Source organism: Ambystoma mexicanum, chromosome 2p (assembly GCF_040938575.1).
Source record: "Ambystoma mexicanum isolate Mex_15411 chromosome 2p, UKY_AmexF1_1, whole genome shotgun sequence".
In the NCBI taxonomy this organism is placed as follows: domain Eukaryota; kingdom Metazoa; phylum Chordata; class Amphibia; order Caudata; family Ambystomatidae; genus Ambystoma; species Ambystoma mexicanum.
In genome coordinates, this window is record NC_090923.1 from 910,101,089 (window position 1) to 910,120,839 (window position 19,751).

Below are 19,751 nucleotides of genomic sequence, written 5' to 3' on the forward strand. Positions count from 1 at the left end.
TGAAGAAATCCGAAGGGCAAATAAACGTAGAGACGCAAAGAAAGAGGAAGAAGATAGGGTCGGAGAAGAAGCGAGGAAGCGCAGAGAATTTGATGACGATGTAGAACGTAAGCGAAGACAGAGAGCACTCGATCTCGAATATCTGGAAAGGGAGGTTAAAAAACCTGAGCCAGTAGTAGACTGGGAAGATATAAAAGAATTATTTCCTGAGAACGATTCAGTACCAGGCACGTCTAGGGCAAATATGAAGGATGACTTCGACACCAGAAGCATCAGAGAGATGATCGATAGAATATATGATGAAATGCGACTAGAACAAGTAACCCAAGGGGAGGGGGAGGACGAGCGACTGAAGAGCACTCAGCTTTACGATACTGAGGATGTCTCATGAAGTAGTGCAAATAGAGAACTGTCCCTAGATAGGTTGGAAATATGTAGGAACAAAGGGGATGCAAGAAGTTGCATGAGTTGGGCATGGACAACGTCCAACACTGAAAGAGAGGAGCATGAAGAATAGGAGGAAGAGAGAAGATGCGAAAAACGATTCTCAGGAGGGAAGGGGATAAGATGGTTAGATTCTAGTAGGTCTGCACAGAGGGCATCAGAATCAGCCACACAGTCAGACCGACACGAAGAAGTACCTCACGGTCAGAGGGGGGTGTCTCCACCACCCTATGTGAGCCGGTTAAGGACATTTCCTGGTAGGCGGCGATGCGGGAATATTAATCCTGCAATACACAGGAGAACAATGAGAGAAGAAAGAGAGGGCTATGCGTCCCAATTTTCGTTGCTCGAGAAAAGTGGAACAAGACCACAGTATATTCCATGGCCACACATGGATCAGGAAAATCTGAAAACTAAGTTTCCAATGTTGACATCGGGAGCCGGAAAATGGATACACAAGCTAGAAAAAATGATGGGATGGAACACGTTAGCTATAGGGGATATCAAAGGTCTCTTAATCGCCATACTTGGTGATATAGCAGATGATGTGTGGACACGGGCAGGTTACCCTGGTGTGACCACAGTTAATACCCTACATGACGGAGCTTAATTTAACAATTGCAGAGCCGCGGTATGGAAAGCAGTATGAGTGTTATATCCGGATACCTACGACATGGGAGCTATCATGACTCAAAAAATGAAGGAGTGGGAAGACCCATTGCTTTACATCCAGAATTTCCAAGATGCATGGGAATCTTGGGGGAAATCTATACCTGTGTTCTACCATATATTATGCCAAGGGCTGTCAGATCCGGTAAAGAAACAGCTCAAGAAATTGGTAGGAATCAAAGCCAAACCGCGGTCGGAAATAAAGCTGACCATCACACACTATTTCAGGCTACTGCAAGAAAAGAATCGCAAAAAAGAAGCTGCATGAAAGGGTGAAGAGGCAAAATGAGTGCAGAAGAAATTGTCAAAATATACCCTTGAAGGGACAATGATAACTAGCACAGACGGATCGAACATGCAACAAGCCAATAATCCACAGCAGAATAATCAGGGCAATATGGGGTTTTACCCCAGGGGGAGAGGATTCAGAGGAAGAGGATGGCAGAGTAATCAGGGAGGTTTTCAGAATAATCAAGGAGGCTTTCAAAACATGCAAAATGACAATCAAGATATGTCAAATGGGCAAATAATCAGACCACCACCAGTATGTTGGTTGTGTGGAATAACAGGACATCTAGCACGCACATGCAGAAATCAGGGCATGATGCAAAACGACCAAAGAACAAGAGCAGGTATGGTGAATCCACCTGTGTTTTTACAGCAGGGAGGAAATGGAGTTGCACAGAAGCACACGGTGCAACAACAAACGCCAGGAGCACAGTAAGGCTTGCAATAAGTGCAGGACAGGCTGCAAACCCTGGAATGAGGAGTAGCACTGGTAATGGAGGAAGTCCATTCGCACATGGTGGGACAAAACTATATATGGAATAGGACAGCTCACTGGGAACCCTGATGTGTTCTATCCTATCAGTGACACCAGACCCTCACCAGGAACCAAGGGTGGATGTTGTTATAGGGGATATAGAATATTCCTTCTTAGTTGACAAGGGTGCAACACGTTCATGTATACGTGAAGGCAAGATCCTTGTCCGGCAATGCTATAAATACTCAGAGTTTCAAAGGAGCTACAAGTCGTGTTCCTTTTACAGGTGCACTTCCAGTTTCTATAGGAGAATGTGTTATGAATGTACCACTATTATATTCACGACAAACCCCAGTAAACATCTTGGGTTGAGATCTAATTACAAAGTTAAACATGACAATATCATTCACGGAGGAGGGCATAGTATGTTCAACTCCAGGAATGCATTATTTGAACGAATGCAAAATGATTAGAGCATACACAGGACACACAGCTACGAGGGCTGTACCATTAGAGCCCCAAATATTCACGTATGGAATATGTGTGCTAATGGCAGGGCTGCCAGGCCTTCCTGAGAAAACCATGAGGACCCCAGATGAATTTCTATTTAGGACAAGAATACCTATGCACGAGGAAAAGGGACAAGTATTTCCCTTGGTGATAGACACAGCTGCAATACGAGGGAAAATGGCTTTGATTGACGGTTGTGATGATGAAGGCCGACAATGGTGCACATTAATCGCCATTGAAGAAGGATACAGATTGACTGACGTCACTGATGATGATCTGTTTGATGAGCAAGCAGATGGGGGAGAAACAGCAGTTGAGGTAAACCTCACTTTTTGAGTGAAAATGATCAAAAGAGAAGTGCCTCAGAGAATGATGTTGGCACAGAACCGTCCTGAATATTTCGAGGACGACATGGCCCAGGCTTATTGAAAGGAGTCAGAGAAGTGAAAATTAAACTCAAGCCAGGAGCAATTCTACCAAAAGCACAACAATGCCCCATGTCCACGGAGGCAGATGAAGGATTTTTTAAGACAATTTCAGCTATGATGGAGCAGTGCATCTTAGTGACGTCAGAGTCGTCATGCAATACTGCAGTTTACCCTATCAAAAAATCAAAGGGAGGGTCTTGGAGGCTATTTCAAGATCTCAGGCCGATAATTGATATTGTGGAAGCCGAGTTCCCTTTGGTCGCTAACCCGGCTACAATTCTATGTAATAAACCTGTTGAGTCAAAATATTTTATGGTGATTGACTTGAAAAATGGCTTTCCTTAATCCCATTGCACCGAGACTCTCAAGATCTGACGTCATTTACGTTCAGACAAATGCATCTGAAAAGCATGAGGCTACTGTGAGTCTCCTTCTATTTTCAACAGAGTCTTGCAGATGGACCTAAGCAATGTTGCATTAGAAAGTGTTGTCTTACAATATGTGGATGACATCTTAATTTGCAGCAAGACAGAAGAGAGATTCAGACGCGATTCTGTTCAGCTATTAACTATAATGGTTGAAAAAGGATATAAGGTTGACAAAGAGAAGTTATCGTCAACAAGAAGTGTTATACATAGGCCAGCTGATCTCACATGAGGGGAAAAGAGTTACCCCAGAAAGGGCTGAAGCCATACTGAACACGGCTAAACCACACACGATAAAACAGATGCATAGTTTTTTAGGTCTTTGCAATTATATCAGAGCATGGGTCTTCGACTACAGCTCACATACCAAGCCATTGCTACAGGCCCTAAAGAAGGCACAAGTGATAAAAGAAAAGATTGAATGGTCTGAGACCATGGAGGAAGGATTTGCAGAACTCAAAAGAGCCATTTGCCCGGCACCAGTTGTAAGGATTCCCAATTATGCAGAGGAATTTTACCTGTTTTCACACACGAATGGCAGCGTTATGACGGCAGTGCTCACACATAGAACCACATTGGGGAACAAGCCCCTGGCATATTACAGTCGAAATTTAGACCCAGTGATGAGAGGTAATTTCCCTTGCGAACAAAGTTTAGCTGCAGCAGGGTTCGCCATCGAGAAGACTACCATTGTAATGGGATGATGCTCAATGACGTTGTATGTCGAGCACTCGCTATGTGCTATTCTAGAGAAACCGAAGGGCACACTGACATCTCAGAGAGCTTCCGCTTATGAAGTGATCATATCAGATCCATCAATTAAGATAGTCCAATGCAAGATAGTGAACCCAGCTATGTTCATAGCAGAGCCAGTCACTGAAGGAGAGCCAATACATGACTGTGCAAATTATGAAGAATTCTATGATGAGATTCCCAGAGTGAAAGAAAATGCATTGGCAGAAGGAGAAATTGGGCCTCTTTCCGAGTTTGGAGGTAGCCATGGCGCTATTTGCACCATGGCTGCCTCCAAAACCAGTTCCGACTCCGACCTGGTTCAATGGGGACTTACCGGTCTAGTCTGACCTTTGCGGGAACGGTAAGTCCCCATTGAAAAAGGCAATCCCCATTCCCAATTGAGCCTCCATAGGGCTCAATGGGAATGGGGAGGGAGCAAATAACGGTACTGCAATTTGCGGTACCGTTATTTGCTCTAAAGTCCCTTAACGGGTTCCATCCTTAACGCCTGGTAAAACCAGGCGTTAAGGAAGGGACCCGCTAGGGGTACTCGGAATAGGGCACAATGGGATTACCAGTACCGTTGTCCTTACCGGTGCCCGGTATCCCTTTGCGCCAAACTCGGAATGAGGCCCATTGTCTTTGTTGATGGTTCCTCGAGAACCGATCAAAGCGATCAACAAAGATATACAGGCGCTGCTGTGATGAAGCACACAGCAAATGGAGAAATTAGAGTTCTTCTTAGTGCACGATTACCGTCTCATTATTCATCACAGGCTGCAGAATTATTAGCTTTGATCCTCGCGATTGAGAATCACGCAGTCCAGGACGTAACAGTGTACAGTGACTCCGCCTATGTGACGTCCACAGTGCATGCAGGCTTAGCGTGCTGGAATAGGAGGGGCTACCTCCGAGCGGATGGCATGCCAGTACAGCACGCAGCTCTATTGGACAGGCTGATTAAGGCACTACAGCTCCCAGTGGGCATAGCGGTCGTGAAGTGCACCGCCCACATGAAAGAGACAGATTTTATCTCACGTGGAAATCAAGCAGCAGACACAGAAGCCAAACGTATGGCATCCAAGAGTGAGACGATCATGGATGTAGAAGTCACAAATGTAAATGAAAAAATGATTGTCGCATGGAGTGAACCTGAGAACTACAGTAATATGGGACAAACACAGTTAATGGAACTCCAAGGCACCACAGGAGCGGAAAAACCTCTGGAAGCGGCGAGGGTGTTCTTTAAACCCCTCCAAAAGCTTGTGGTGACAAGACAGCACTGGTAAACCAGTAATGCCTATAGCCCTGTTAACAATAGCGCTGGAGCAGTTACACTATCCTGCACACATGGCAAAAGAGAATCTAGCGGCAACACTCGCTGAAGACTGGTTCATGCCGAACTTAGCAGAGCACAGTGCATTTTTTATGGTGAACTGTATAATTTGCCAACAGTTCACGGCTGGGCATACACAAAGAGTATTTACAGGAGTCATCTCAAGGCCCAATGGACCTTTTCCGCACATGCATGTCGATTACGTCAATATGATTCAAGTATGTAACGGGTGCAGGTATCTAATTGTTGTGGTGTGTCCATTCTCTAGATGGATCAAAGCAGGTCCATGTACACACCCAGACTGTATCTGTGCAGCCAAATTTCTAGAGAGTGAGGTATTTCCCCGGTGAACCTTTGAGATCAGATAACAGGACTCATTTTGTAAATTAAGTTTTCGAACAGATTAGCTTGTTGCTAGGTATAAAGCACAAGTTCTCATCAGTGTATCACCCGCAAGGTAACGGATATGTGAATAGCTGAATGGCTTATTAAAGGAAAGGATAGCCAATTTGAAGCTTACTCTAAGAAAGGGATGGTTACAATGCCTTCCTTTGGCACTGTATGCACTCAGAAACCAACCCAGTTCTGACCATCATCTTACGTTGCACGAAATAGCCACAGGAAGAAGAATGCACACTCCCCTGACACCTCCAGACAGAGCTAGATAACATGCCCAGCCAACAAGAGAAATCTTAGGGTCTGAAATGCAAAATTACTTGAATTGCATTACATCCTGTCTTACTGTAATTTCAGGCCAGCTGCAGCGACAACGAAAAGGGTGCAGGGCAGCACAGAACACAGAAGGAGCTAGTACTGCAGACACAGCTCAAGGACTACATCTTCCATCAATCTTCCCTGGAGAACCACACAAGGAAAAGGTGGGACCAGCCAAGGTTTAACGGTCCCTTTACTGTGGAAGACTGCACTCCCTCTGCAGTGAAACTACAAGGAAGAAGAGCTTGGATCTTTTTGGGTGACATCAAGCCATACATCAGGGAAGGCCCCCTGCCTGCACCCCACTGCAAAGAGACTACGGACAATGGGGAAGAACCACAGCATTTGCAGATGCGATCCATGACGAGGACGAAGGACGCATGACCAGCAGCAAAGCAAAGACAAGGAACTTTTGTGCAAAAGTTGCGGCTTCGTTTTGGACATTCCTCTGAGCAAAAAAAAAAGGGGGGATAAGGACATAGAAACAGACACTCTGTGCATCCTAGTTGCAGGATGAAGAAGAAAAATTGCACTCATAAACCACAACATAGTCTGTTGACTTTGAACTTTGGACTGAGGCACACTGAAGCCTTGATTAGAAAAGAATTGGAAGAAAATACAGTATCCAGATTCTTTCCACACAGAGACCTTGTTCAGAATCACTTATGGTGTCCCACAATAGCGACATCACAAGAGATGTAGGAATATATTTCGATCTAGTGCTAAGATCGTATCCGTCACTGGTGGGGAGGCTCACCAGTATCACTGACTTTCTGCAAGATCCTGAAAACAAAAAGACTATAAGGAGGCTGCTTACTGTAATTGCCCAACAGTTCCTCCTACTTCCGGAATACAGCGGGGTAAAACCAAATGTCGCAAGCGGAGGAAGAAGTGAATAGGATTATTAATGTACTGTTCTTTCGCCTAATTGAAGACTATCCAGATCTTGTCGGAAGAACTAGAAACGTATTGAGATTTCGTCGACATCCAGAAAATACAGAACGTCTAAGTATAATCCTAAACAGAATTGTTATTCAAGTTGCTCTTCACACACACCGAAATTGCAGAAACTGTTCACAGTAAGTGAGAGCCAACAGTCCCAAACCTCAGCAAGGGCAGGACAAATGTCCCTGTCACCAGAAGACAGCAGATTGGCAAGTAATGTTTTCTTTCGCCTAATCAAGGATTTTCCAAAGCTTGTGGGAAGGCCTGTCGATGTTGACATCCTCACATTCATCAGAGACCCAACTAATTCTACGCAGTACCTGCAGCTCACAAACAGAACCAACAGAATCCAGAGATAATATTGTTTAGAGGTTGTATTAAAAGTTAGCATCTGTCAAAGGATGATCGAGATGGGGATCCAGAACAGCAATCTCATCCTCCCTCAGGTGGAGGGACGCCCGTACTTTTCTGGAAGTAAATGCTGTAGCTTGACCTACAGGGGTATTATGTATTTATGCATTATATTCATCATTCTTTTATTGTCACTGACGATCAGAACTGCATTTCTTATTGGTGCACAAAAGCGTTCCAATCCCAGTGCACTTGCCTAATATTGCACACATGAAGCCCTCAAAGGCACCAAGACCTTACATAGTCATTCCATTCCCTAGAAGATCTGATAATGGAGTGAGTGCCTTGAGATGGATGTGATTAGCAATGACACACACACACTTGTGGTAACAAGCAAATTGAAAAGCCAGAAACAGGGTCGGCAGAGTGTGGATGTAAAAACGTTACTGACAACCACACGCATGCAAACATTGAATGCACACATGCCAGGCATAGTGTCAATAACTGCAGAACCACAATCCGAAGCATGGGAGGAGAAGAGACTGCCTACTATGAAAAGTTCCACTACAAGTGAGGTGACAAGACAAGTGGAGAAAAATGAACCTGTAAAGAGACAAAAAGAGCTAAAGAATGAAACAACCGAGATTGTACTAATAAGCACACATGACTCAATGAAGGGGACAAGTTCAAGTTCTCTAAAACAGCCACACACTGGACAAATGACAGAGTGAATATAGACATTTTTTACCATGAAATAAGAATGCAAGAGGAGGTGGAGAAGACACCAACAGAAATAACATTAATGAACACCCCTGATACGACACTGATAGAGACAAAGACAAGCTCAGACAAGCTCAGAGAAAATCTCACGAGCACAGCTGATAGCAGAATCAATATGGCTGTCGTTAGCCAGAGCCAGGAAGGGGCAAGAGGAAATAGAAAAAAACTGCCAGACTGTTGTCTACTCAAATGGTCTACTCAAATGGTTCAGATGAGAAGACCTGCACCATGGACAAGGATACCCGAGAATCCTCCAGCAAGAAGAAGCCATACATTCAGGGATGTAGTTATAGCAAATTACATGAAGACCTTAAGGATCAAGAGTAGCATACAAAGATACAACAGTGAACTAAATGACTATTTGGACAGCACATCTCATTTGGGAAACAACATCTGGTACCAGCATATGAAAGAAGTTGGAAGACGAGTTCAGAGGGGGAATGTTTTGTTTGTGCACTCCTACCGTACAGCATGGGGAAGTCCAGGATCTTAGTAGCTGGAGAAATTGATGTCCAGACAGCGCACTGTCTTTGAGACGTAGCAATGTGCAAAACCAGAGGTCAGTTCATGGGTAGAGATGCCTCACTGAAATGGGCAACTGAAGCAACCGATCCAAATTAAGACGATTATGTCCAGGACATAAAGACAAGAAGCAATGGCAAGACAAAACACATTGTGATCAGATATGAGAAGCCTGTAGTTAAAGGAGCAGAAATCAGAAGAGAAGCAAACCAGAAACTAAATGCCCAAGGAAAAACTCCAGAAGAATCTCAAAGCTGGAAAAACAGAGGCCAATTGCAGATTTGTGGAACAGTGCTTTCACCAGAAGGATGGGAGAAAAGAGTAGTGATATGTATAGCATGGATGGTCATTGGTCAATACGAACCCACCATCAACATAGTGCGAAAGGGATGCAAGCCATTATGGCCAAAGCTTGCAAAGCTGCTGACATGGGTCAAAGACAGAAGAGGACCCTTGCAGATAGTGCCACTAGAAAGCCCAAAATTCTGCTTCAGGAATAATGAAACTAGAAAGATGGGAGAGAATCAGAACTGTGGACGAATCTTTGACGCTCCAGGAATGATGCATGGAACTGCAGTAATTATGGGCCATTACTGGGCATGTGGATCCAAAGCATATATCATACTGCCAAGAAACTGGAGAGGTATATGCACAATATTGAATGTCCACGTTCCAGTGTTGGTGATCCTGAAAAGTGACTTGAACATTGACAGTTTCCCGAAAGCAGATGCTCACCTAAGGCAGAAGAGATCTGTGGAACTGCTGAATCGAATGAAGAGAGAGAATTACTTTTCTGCCAAATCAGAAGAAGCTTTTCATGCAATCCCATATGAACACAGGCTGTTCAGCCTCACTTCATCAGTGTTCACGGCAATCTTCATGCCAAGATTTCAAGTTCGAGCAAATACTAAATGGTTGCAGATAACCAGATGGGAGTTACTGCAGACCATCAACACAACCATAAAGGGATTCAACGCAATCAAAGAAGAGTTAAGGGCAGTCCGACTGATGACTCTCCAGAACAGATATGTACTTGACATGATCACAGCTATGGATGGAGGTGTTTGTGAAAAAATTTGAGAATCATGTTGCACGTTTATACCATCTCACGATGAAGAAAATGGAACTCTAATGGAGGCCGTAGGTATGCTGACGAAACTACAGAATCAAATGATTGATGAAACTGACGAAGTAGACACCAACAGTTGGTTTGAATCACCATTCCCGTGAGTTCCACAATGGATGGCAGATGCATTAAAGTTCCTAGGAGCCCTGCTAGTGATGATATTGCTCGGATTCTGTGTTATCAAGATAATAATATCTCAGTGCCAGAAAACTGCAAAAAAAGCCATAGGGATGAAGATCCTGATTGATGTAGAGCCAGGATGGAAACCCAAAGACCTGACTGATGAAGAAATAAGAGACTTTGTGAAGACCAGCATTCATGCACCAGAAGGAACAAAGTTTCAATATCCCAGGAAGCATAGAAATTATGTGGGATGGGTTTACTGCAGCCCAAATGGACAGTGTCAACTGATGACGTGGAACAAGGACAAACACGTGAGCACAGCAGGAAGTTTAAAAGGAGCAATAAAGATATGGACCCCAAAGAGACATTTCTTCAGACCATCATGTATAGACCCAGAAAATGAAGAAAGAATGAACCCAGACAATGAAGTTAAAGTGAATGCAGAGGAACCAAAGAAGATGGGTCCAAAGGTAGAGGTGAAAGTGGTTGATGAATCGCCCAGAGGAGAGAGTGTGGAGGAGGTTCCAAATACAGCCCATACCCCAACCATCCATTTTGAAGTACCAGGAACGTTCACGCCGAAATATGTGACGTATGATGAGCAAATAAACCAGCAGAGAGCCGCAGTGGGGCTCTGTCCAGTACCTATCGGAAGAACAGCACCTATTGAATTACCGATACCAGGAAAACCATGGACAGTAATGTACGCATTGAGAAAACCATATCAACAAATTAATCAAAATGAAGATTGTTTAAGTACAGTCCCTGAAGAAACCAAAAAGGTCCTAATGGAAGACGAAAGTGACGTCACGAGAACCTGGACTCACTCACATACAGAAGATATGATGACCAGAGAATGACATAAAGAGACGATAAACGCCATGGGCTAGGGATATCATGAACCCAAAGTGAAAGGACGATGTCAAATGTAAGAAGCTTAAGCCATGAGCATGATGAAGATATTCAACCAGTTTACGCATGTACATATGCTTGCAACCACAAGAAAGCTAAGAAAAGCGTGTGGTTTGCTATGCTTAGTACAAAGATAGTGTGGCAAGTGCCACCTCTACATATCTACCTCAAAGGAAGTACGTTATATAAGTAAACATCCACTTTGCGCAAGAAGCAGAATCAACCCAAAGGTTACTAAAGGCCACAAGCTTCATATTTAGCAAAATCGAGCAAAAGCATCAGAAACGAAACTCAGCAGAGGCAACTCATGCCAGAAAAAACCAAGGTCGTATCAGTAGAATAGACGAACAGTAGCTACAATTAATTGAAGCGAACAAAACAATATCCTGCTCTGAAAGGTCAAGATAAGAAAACGAAGGCAGGTGGTGGGTGAAACGAAAATCAAATACACAAATTACATAAAGAAGAGGCAAATTCACGGTGTCTGAATCACATGACCAGCCGAGCAAGGAGAAGTGAGACTTTCACACCTACGCATGGCAACAGGCCAGGCGAAGATATCAGAACTTTTCCAAACAGGAGATGCAGTCTTGAGGCCAGCCACAATGAAATAATTGACATATGGCCACTAAAGTGATGATTGATTGTAACAATAATTGGAGGAAGGCCAGGGGAGTTTGTGGGCACCCTGCACCTGGCTGATCATTCTGCGTGCTGCTAAGCAAAGTAAAAAAGTATGAGTGGGGTTGGTGCCAACCCATTCACAATGGAACAAGTAATCTAGTGTCCTATAGTTAGTAGAACCAATAGGACGTTGTACTTTTAGTGACGTCTACAGTAGCCATTTTGAAGGACGGGTTTAGATGCCCCAACTATCAGTGTTTACCCAATCCCCTTACTGCATTACCATATACAGATATAGTACCTATATTAAAGTTACCTTTCCTGAACCAATAGAAGTGCATGTCAACTTTTAAGCGTTAAACGTCAATGATGACAAATTTTCAGTATAAATGTTATGGTTTTTATGAAGTTCATTTGAGTTGTGAAGCGAGAGAGAAGATCACGCATCTGCTGATATTCATGAGACTCCCCGTTGTTTGTACTTGTCATTAAACGGGCTCCCTTTGCCAAACCGTTGAGTTGTCATTATTGATTTCATGTGGAGTATTAAACTGCACCCCCATCCATTTCAAAGGTCCTGCTATCTTGTCTTAAAGTGCCTCTGGGCAAACCCTGACTTTATGGGCCGGTTGGGGGTCCCGGAGCACAAGACCCATGATCCTGCCTACCAGCCAATTTACCTGCCTCCAAGTGGCCCGAGCTGCCTCCTACGAGCCATCTGCTGCTGCCTGCACACTCTGTGTGCCTGGTGCCCACGTCCCCTGCAATTTGGTGCCTGGTGTACAGCCATTGCCAGTGCTTCCGTCAGTGTGACCACATCTGCTGATCCCGAAGACTCCTGACAATGTGTCATACCACCGCTCCACAGCCCAGCCCCAGGACAACCTTGCCCACCCACACATGCTTCAGGGGTTGCCGTGTCTGACCCAACATCACCTCAGGCAAGTGGCAGCCCCCCAGCAGCAAGGCAGAGGGCTGTCAGCTCTCATCAAGGGAAGTTGACATCCTGGTGCAGCAAGTCCTGGGGCATCATGATGCCCTCTTCCACGGACCAACGCAAGTTGGCAAGGAAGGACGGAGGAGGATCTGGGCGGCCATCATGGGTGCTATCAACGAGGAGCGGGTGGCACGCCACGACTACACACATGTCCACAGGTGCTGGGAGGACTTCAAGGCCAAGACCCACAACAAGGCCTGGTGCTTCCTCTAGGCTGGTGAGGGCCAAGTGAGGCGCCAGGGCCGGTTGACCAACTATAACTATCGGGTCCTGGAGAGGTTCTATCCAGCGCTGTACAACCAGGTCCGGGTTTTGGAGCTCCGTCTGGAGTCGACTGGTAAGTGTCCGTGTGTTCTCATACACCATTGTACATGTGCATGTTGATGTGTGGTTGGAGTGTGTACCTTGGCCTCATGTCTGGCATGCCTCTTGTACAGATGTCTGTGTTCATGTCCCAGACAGTGCTGCATGTGAGTCTGTTCACACATGTGTGAAAGCAATGGTGTTTGGGTTGCAATGCCTGATGCACAGAGGCATGTCGCGACATGCACATGTTTGCATGCATGTGTCTGTACTGGGGCATATGAGTGATGTTACACATGTGTGCTTTCATCAAAATCACAGGCATGCATGGTGTACATTTTCATATGTCTGAGTAGTGAGAGTGTGAGTTGGCTGGTGCGACCGGAGTACGCGATTATGCTGGGGTGCGAAGGGCTACGTGTGGGCCTTTACATGCGATTTGACTGGTGAGACTGGGGTACGCGATTAAGCTGGGGTGTGTAAGGGGTACGCGTGGGCCTTTCCACACAATTTGGCTGGTGCGACCGGGGTACGTGATTACGCTGGGGTGAGGAAGGGGTACGGGCGGGTCTTTCCACGTGATTTGGCTGGTGCGACCAGGGTACGCAATTACGCTGGGGTGTGTAAGGGGTATGCATATGCCTTTACACGCGATTTGGCTAGTGCGACCGGGGTGCACGCTGATTTTTCACGCAATTACAATGGGGGCTGTGTGCTTGCCCACAGATGGCGTGGGGCCTTGCGCCGTATTAGGTAGTTCTCTGGCTGTTTCCTGTGCACGGGGCGTGTTGGGGAAGTTACTGGCACTGCTTGATGTTCATTGCACCACGGCTACTGATGCCTTGGAAAATCCATGAATACGCATGCCGCGCAATTGCTGGTATGTGCCACGGCTGGTGTACGCGTGGCACATGCTCCTTCTCGGCATGTGGCGCTTGCGCTACTTCTGTGCTGGATTCCATAAATGGGGCCCTAAATGTGTGTGTCTCCACCTGTACAGGAAGCTTCATGCCTGCTATGGAACTGGCCCTGCATTGCCCTTGCAGTCTTCCAGAGGCACTGAGCAGATGTAAAATTCTCCCGACTTTCGCATTGGCCTCTCCACTTCCTAACCCGATCATTCCCTTTGTGATTGCAGCCTCTACATATGCCGATTTGTCACTGCTACGGAGGGCTCTTATGCCCCAAATCTCCTCATTCAATGCATAACACTAACCAGCTAGTGAATGGCAGGAGCAATTACCGTATTCATGAGAGATACAGCGCATTGTAATTGACAAAGTTATGGACTGGAACGTTTATTGGAAACCTCTTCGACACTAGACAATCTCAGTGAGGAGAATCGAGCCAAATCAGGTAAACACTTCAAGATAACACGTTCCTCTTGACAGTCAACATTCCACGGAATTGGGACTGATGGCGGCGCGTGGAATGATTACCTGAAGACACCCTGCCCACAGCAGACAGTACATTTAGTCCTCCTTTCTTGCCCATGTGACAATTACTAGATGATGATTAGGGGACCATCAATTGGTCAATTTGCAGCCCTGGGCGGCTTTCAGGAAATTGATTCTGAAACAATTCGAATCGTTCAAGACTGGGTTTGGTGACAAAGGGCATCGTGGGGTCGTTACTGAGATGGCGGCTTGTAATAGCAGCAGCAGAAGGAACACAAAGCGAACAGAGATTGTGGTGTCAATATAAAATGAAGCTACAGTGCTGGGGACAAAATGTCTTCTAAGGACAGTTGCCAGAATGATGAGCCAGTTTGCACAGACTTTTAACTCATGGTGAGACTATTAGGTACTATGCGTGTAGCACTGAACACCTTAGACGTGGAGCATCCAAACTGTCATCATCCAGATGTATTGGCCTGCATCTCCTTTGGCTCCACTCCACTTTCTAGACTGGCTGGTGTTGTTGGGAGTAGTAGGCCAAAACGTCTGAAGGATGACAGATTGGTTGCCCATGATTAGCCTGAAAGATGATTCCCAGCGTTACAGTGTGATCATAAAGAAAGAAGAAAGAACAAACCGCATTGGTAGCATGGAAGTAAGAGTCAAGGTTCCCTATTTCTCAAGATAGACACCAGAGGTTTTCATAGTTACCTAGCCAAATGGAGCCGTGTCAAACTAATACCCTCGGCTGCCACCCTGGCTTTTCATGCAACAGTACTTGCCCTACTGTGATTTGTAGCATTCCGTTTTCCATTATAAATCCGGGCCTGCCAGTCGAGAAAAAAACCAAGTGGCTTAAATGTCAGAACTGGATAAAGATGTCCTCGATTACGTCGGTCCACTTGGGAAAGTACGGAAATAACCACAGGCAGACCCTGTGCCATGCACTGGGAGAATGATAGGGATGCAGAGTAGTCCCCATGTATGGTGCAAGTAGCTCTTCCAGCCCCATGCTTGCAATCTGTTTGCATTCTGGTTCTTGTAGTAACTGCTGGACCCATATGCACGCAACTTACATTAGTGCTTTTTCATGACAGTGGACGTGAGTTGCGGAACCCTTTCCCTCCCCAGAGAAAAGTTAGACCACACATTTGTCAAGTATTGGCAATAAAAGGCCGTAGGATTTTATTATTACAGATATGGTTATGGAAACAATACCAATAATCGTATATCATAATAATATCGTACTTTTGTGCGCCGGGTCCTGAGTTTACCCGCTCTGGCCATGCCGCCTTCTTGTCCCAAGACTTGTTGTGGTCACCGTACAGTGTCCTGTTTCCTCTTCTGTTGTTCTCCTCCGTTCTTTTCTAGGGTGGGAGGGCTTGTGGAAAAGAAAAAAGAGAGGAAGACACTGAGTGCACAGCAAACCTCCTGACTGTTTGCGTCCCCGTTCAGGGTCCACACACAGTTTGTGTTTTTGTGAGATGCAGCAGCTCTGTTGTATCCTAGTATATGTATGGTTTACATATGGTATGAGAGTTGTGGGTCTGTGAGTGGAGCTTGGAATGTTGGTGTGAGGCATGGAAGGTGGTGAGGAGAGGGTTCCAGTTTAGACGGTTAGGGACTTGCTGAGAGAGAGCCAAGGGCAGAGGCAGCATGCTATTGATCTCCTATTCTCACCTTCCTACTTAAGCTGTAACCAATAAAGAAGCATTTACCTTTTTATAACCCTGGCTCCCTGCTGGTTCCTGTGTGACCTGCTTGAAGTTGATACCACCAGAAGATACATCAAACTCCTTATATAAGACCCAGGGGTAGCCCTGAGTCTTTGATGTGTAGCTGTGGGGGCTGAGGCCTAGCCCACCAGGCCAGCAGTAGCCGACTGTCTGCAACCCCGGTGGGGGCAGGTCTTTGTAGTTCTCCCTACCTGACTGACTTGCTTCCCCTGGGTGCTTAGCACCCATTTGCCCTGTGGAAGCGTGAGGTGATTGTTCACACCTCACCCTTCCTGTGCTTTGTGGGGCTGAGAGACTGCGTGTCTGTGTGTGTGTGGGGGGAGAGGGGAGCAAGCTTGGGGGGAAGGCAGCAGCCCCTCTCCTGGTCCTGCCATCATGGTGCCAACAGTTACCCTGCCTCACTTTGGGAGGCCCTGCAGCATTGCCCATAACTGCTGGACCCATATGCACACAACTTACATTAGTGCTTTTCGTGATGGTGGCCATGAGTTGCCAAACCCTTTCCCTCCCCAGAGAAATGTTAGACCACACATTTTTCAAGTATTGGCAATAAAAGGCTGTTGGATTTTATTAGTACAGATATGGTTATGGAAACAATAACAATAATCGTATATCATAATAATATCGTAATTTTGTGTAACGGGTCCTGGGGTTACCCCCTCTAACCTGTGCCGCCACACATGGGCAAGTTATCAGCTGTCTGTGTTCCCCCAAAAGTTTGGTTATTTGCAGCCCCCGGTGGCTAAGGTAGCAGAGATTCCTCGACAGAAATGTTCCATGCAATGTCCTGATAGATGTGTGCCGTCCTTGAGGAAAAGGTTGGGGTCTCCCAATGTTATGGCTGGGTGTTTAATGAAACCCAGGCCCCTTGCTATACAGAATTTCTCCAGCCCTAAATTCAATTTCCTTCTGGAAATGTCCACTGATTTGTAACAGGTGGCCCCCTGCCATTTCCTTCTAGGAAGGATTGCTGAGAAATAGATTTCTGTGTCCCTCCAATTGTGAGCAATGCCTGATAATGAGGCACACATTTCTTCGTATAAACTTCTTCTTCCTATGGACACCAGATCATTGCCCCCTAGGTGTATTATAAGGAATTCCAGCGGGTCTCTGTATGCGACCAGGTCAGCTAGTTTATCATGGATGTCTGCCCAAAGGAAGCCTCTGTAGCCCCACCAGGATGCAATGGTGTTCCTAAATGTCGGGTCCTCTTTGGTTTCTTCCACCCATCGCCCTGTCCTGAAAATGAACGAATGTCCGACTATCCATGCTGATCGGAGTGGGGCCTTCCACACATCTGGTGTTTCTGGGAGGGTGAGGAAAAAAGGGGGGGGGCTATATTAGTTCTGCTCTGATGTATCTCTTGTAACAATCTGACTTCCACCCCCATATGTGTTTTAGTTGCTGGGCGCCGAGCCCTCCTTGCCATGCTGAGTTTGCTGCCTCAATCCTGAAAGAGTGGATGCCAAACTCCTTCGGGTCCGACCCTGCTTTGCTGATTGCTTTTGTCAGCACTCCTTTGAATTGACAGCGGCTTAGTGCTGAGGAGTCTCTGTGAATTAAGAATCCCCCCCAACTTTGGGCCTTTGTGCATAATAGAGGTTCTTTTGGCCCTGTTTTTGACTGTTGTATATCTATGCTGATGCTGTCCTGTCTAACCCTGGTCTCCATGATACCTAGCCCATTATTGGCTTTGGAGCTAGAGGCAATGAGCTCTCCTAGTCATAATGGCCCAAAATATGCAATGAAAAATGCTGTTTTAAGTGGTTGACAGCATATGCTGTCTAGTAGGCTTGTTATCCTTACTAGTTTGTCAAAATCTAGAGGGAGGTGGGTGTCTACCTGGGGTCCCTCCATTTTACCACAGCCTTTCATTTCATACGAGATCAGAGCGCTATGGGTGGGATCTGAGCCACCCCCTAATTTTGAGAAATAAAATATTGCTACTAGGTGTTTTTTTGCACAATCGTTCTTAAAACCCTGCTCGTGTGCCCACTTTAAAAAGATTTCTATATCTTTAGTTGTTATTAATTCTACGTGGTTTAACCCTGTTGCTCTAAAGATTGTTTGCAAGCACTTACTGTACTGAGCTGTGGTGGTGCTTGCCAATGCTTCCTCTGCCATCTCTGCTAGGAATCCCGTGGCAGGGTTCATGTTTTCTGTGGGCAGCATGCTGTTGGCACCCGTGTTTGAGGTGCCTGGTCTTTGCAGTGCATCCCGGCCTTGGCCCTCTTGCGATGGCGTTGATGCAATTTCTTTTAGCTTCCTATTATTGACCAGCAGTCTGCTGGTATTAACGTCATCTTTTCTTGGTCGTGAGGTGCTAGCTCCCGGAATTTTGTCCACTGAAAGCGAGATAAAGCGTCTGCAATGTTATTATCAGCTCCAGTGATGTGTTTCGCTTTGACAACAATGTTTTCTTGCAGTGTGACTGCTGTAATGGCTCGTAGGACTTTTAGCACTAAATGTAATTTGGTAGTTCTTCTGTTTATGATGCCTACTACGGCCATGTTACCAAACTAAGAGCTCCGTGTTAGCTAGCTGCGTGCCCCAGATGAGTATGGTTAGCCAGATAGGAAATATTTCTAAAAGTGTGATGTTTTTTGTCCAAACTGCTGTTTGCCATGACTTAGGCCAATGCCCAGCCACCCATTCTGTATCTAGTATGGCTCCAAACCCCTTGGTCCTGGCTGCATCTGTGAAGAGGAACCTCTTTGCCCATGTATTCAATGGCATGCGCCAAAGTGTGGTCCCGTTGAAGTTTTTGAGGAAATTCCCCCAGACTTTCAGATCTTCTTTCACTTCTTTGCCTAGGAGGATGTGTAGGTGGGGTTTGGTGCATGTTTTGGTCTTAAACTCTAGGCTCCTGGAAAATACCTTCCCTTGTGGGATGATTCTGGCTGAAAAGTTGAGAATGCCTGCCAGTGATTGGATTTCCTTTACTGTGCCCTTGTCTTTGTGCTTAAGTCTTCTATTTTCTTCAAGAGATCTGCTATCTTTGTTTTTAGGATTCTGCATACGCCTTCTGCTGAGTCTATCTCTATTCCTAAAAAGATGATGTTGGTGGATGGTTTGGTTGTCTTTGCTGTAGCCAGGGGGGTGCCCCATTGTGCGGCCATCCCTTCTAGCTCTGCCAGTGCCCGCTTGCATTCTCCTGACTCTGCTGGTCCCATTACCATGAAGTCATCAAGGTAATGGACTACTTTGGCCCCTGGTCATTGTTTTTGAAATGCCCATTGAAAAAATGAGCTCAACCGCTCAAATAGTGTGCAGGATACTGCGCATCCCTTGGCGAGGCATCTGTCGACATACAATTTGTTTTTGAAAGTAAACCCTAGCCATTGCTGTGAATCTGGGTGGACTAATAATAGCCTAAAAGCGGATTCAATGTCCAGTTTGGCCATAAGGGCATTCCTACCGCAGTCCTGTATATAAGTCTTACTGCTTCTTGTAAATGTGTGTAGGATACTGCAGATTCAGTGTGCGGAATTCCATCATTGAGCGATTGGCCTCTTGGGTAGGACAGGTGGTGGGGGTCTTTGATGTGTAGCTGTGGGGGCTGAGTCCCAGCCCACCAGGCCAGCAGTAGCCGACTGTCTGCACCCCCGGGGGGAAGGTCTTTGTAGTTCTCCCTGCCTGACTGACTTGCTTCCCCTGGGTGATTAGCACCCATTTGCCCTGTGGAATGGTGGGGTGATTGTTTCACGGTGTGCAGTCAAATGGTCGAAAAACAAAGGATCGAATGACCATTTGATCGACAGTCAAATGGTTGGAGAAAAAAAGTCGATTTTTTTTATTTATTTATTTATATATATATTTTAGTTTGGGTTGGTAGAAAAATGTTTTTAATAATAAAACGGGGGTTGGGGGAACCCCCCCCCATAAAAAAAATAAAATCGACCCTTTTTTTC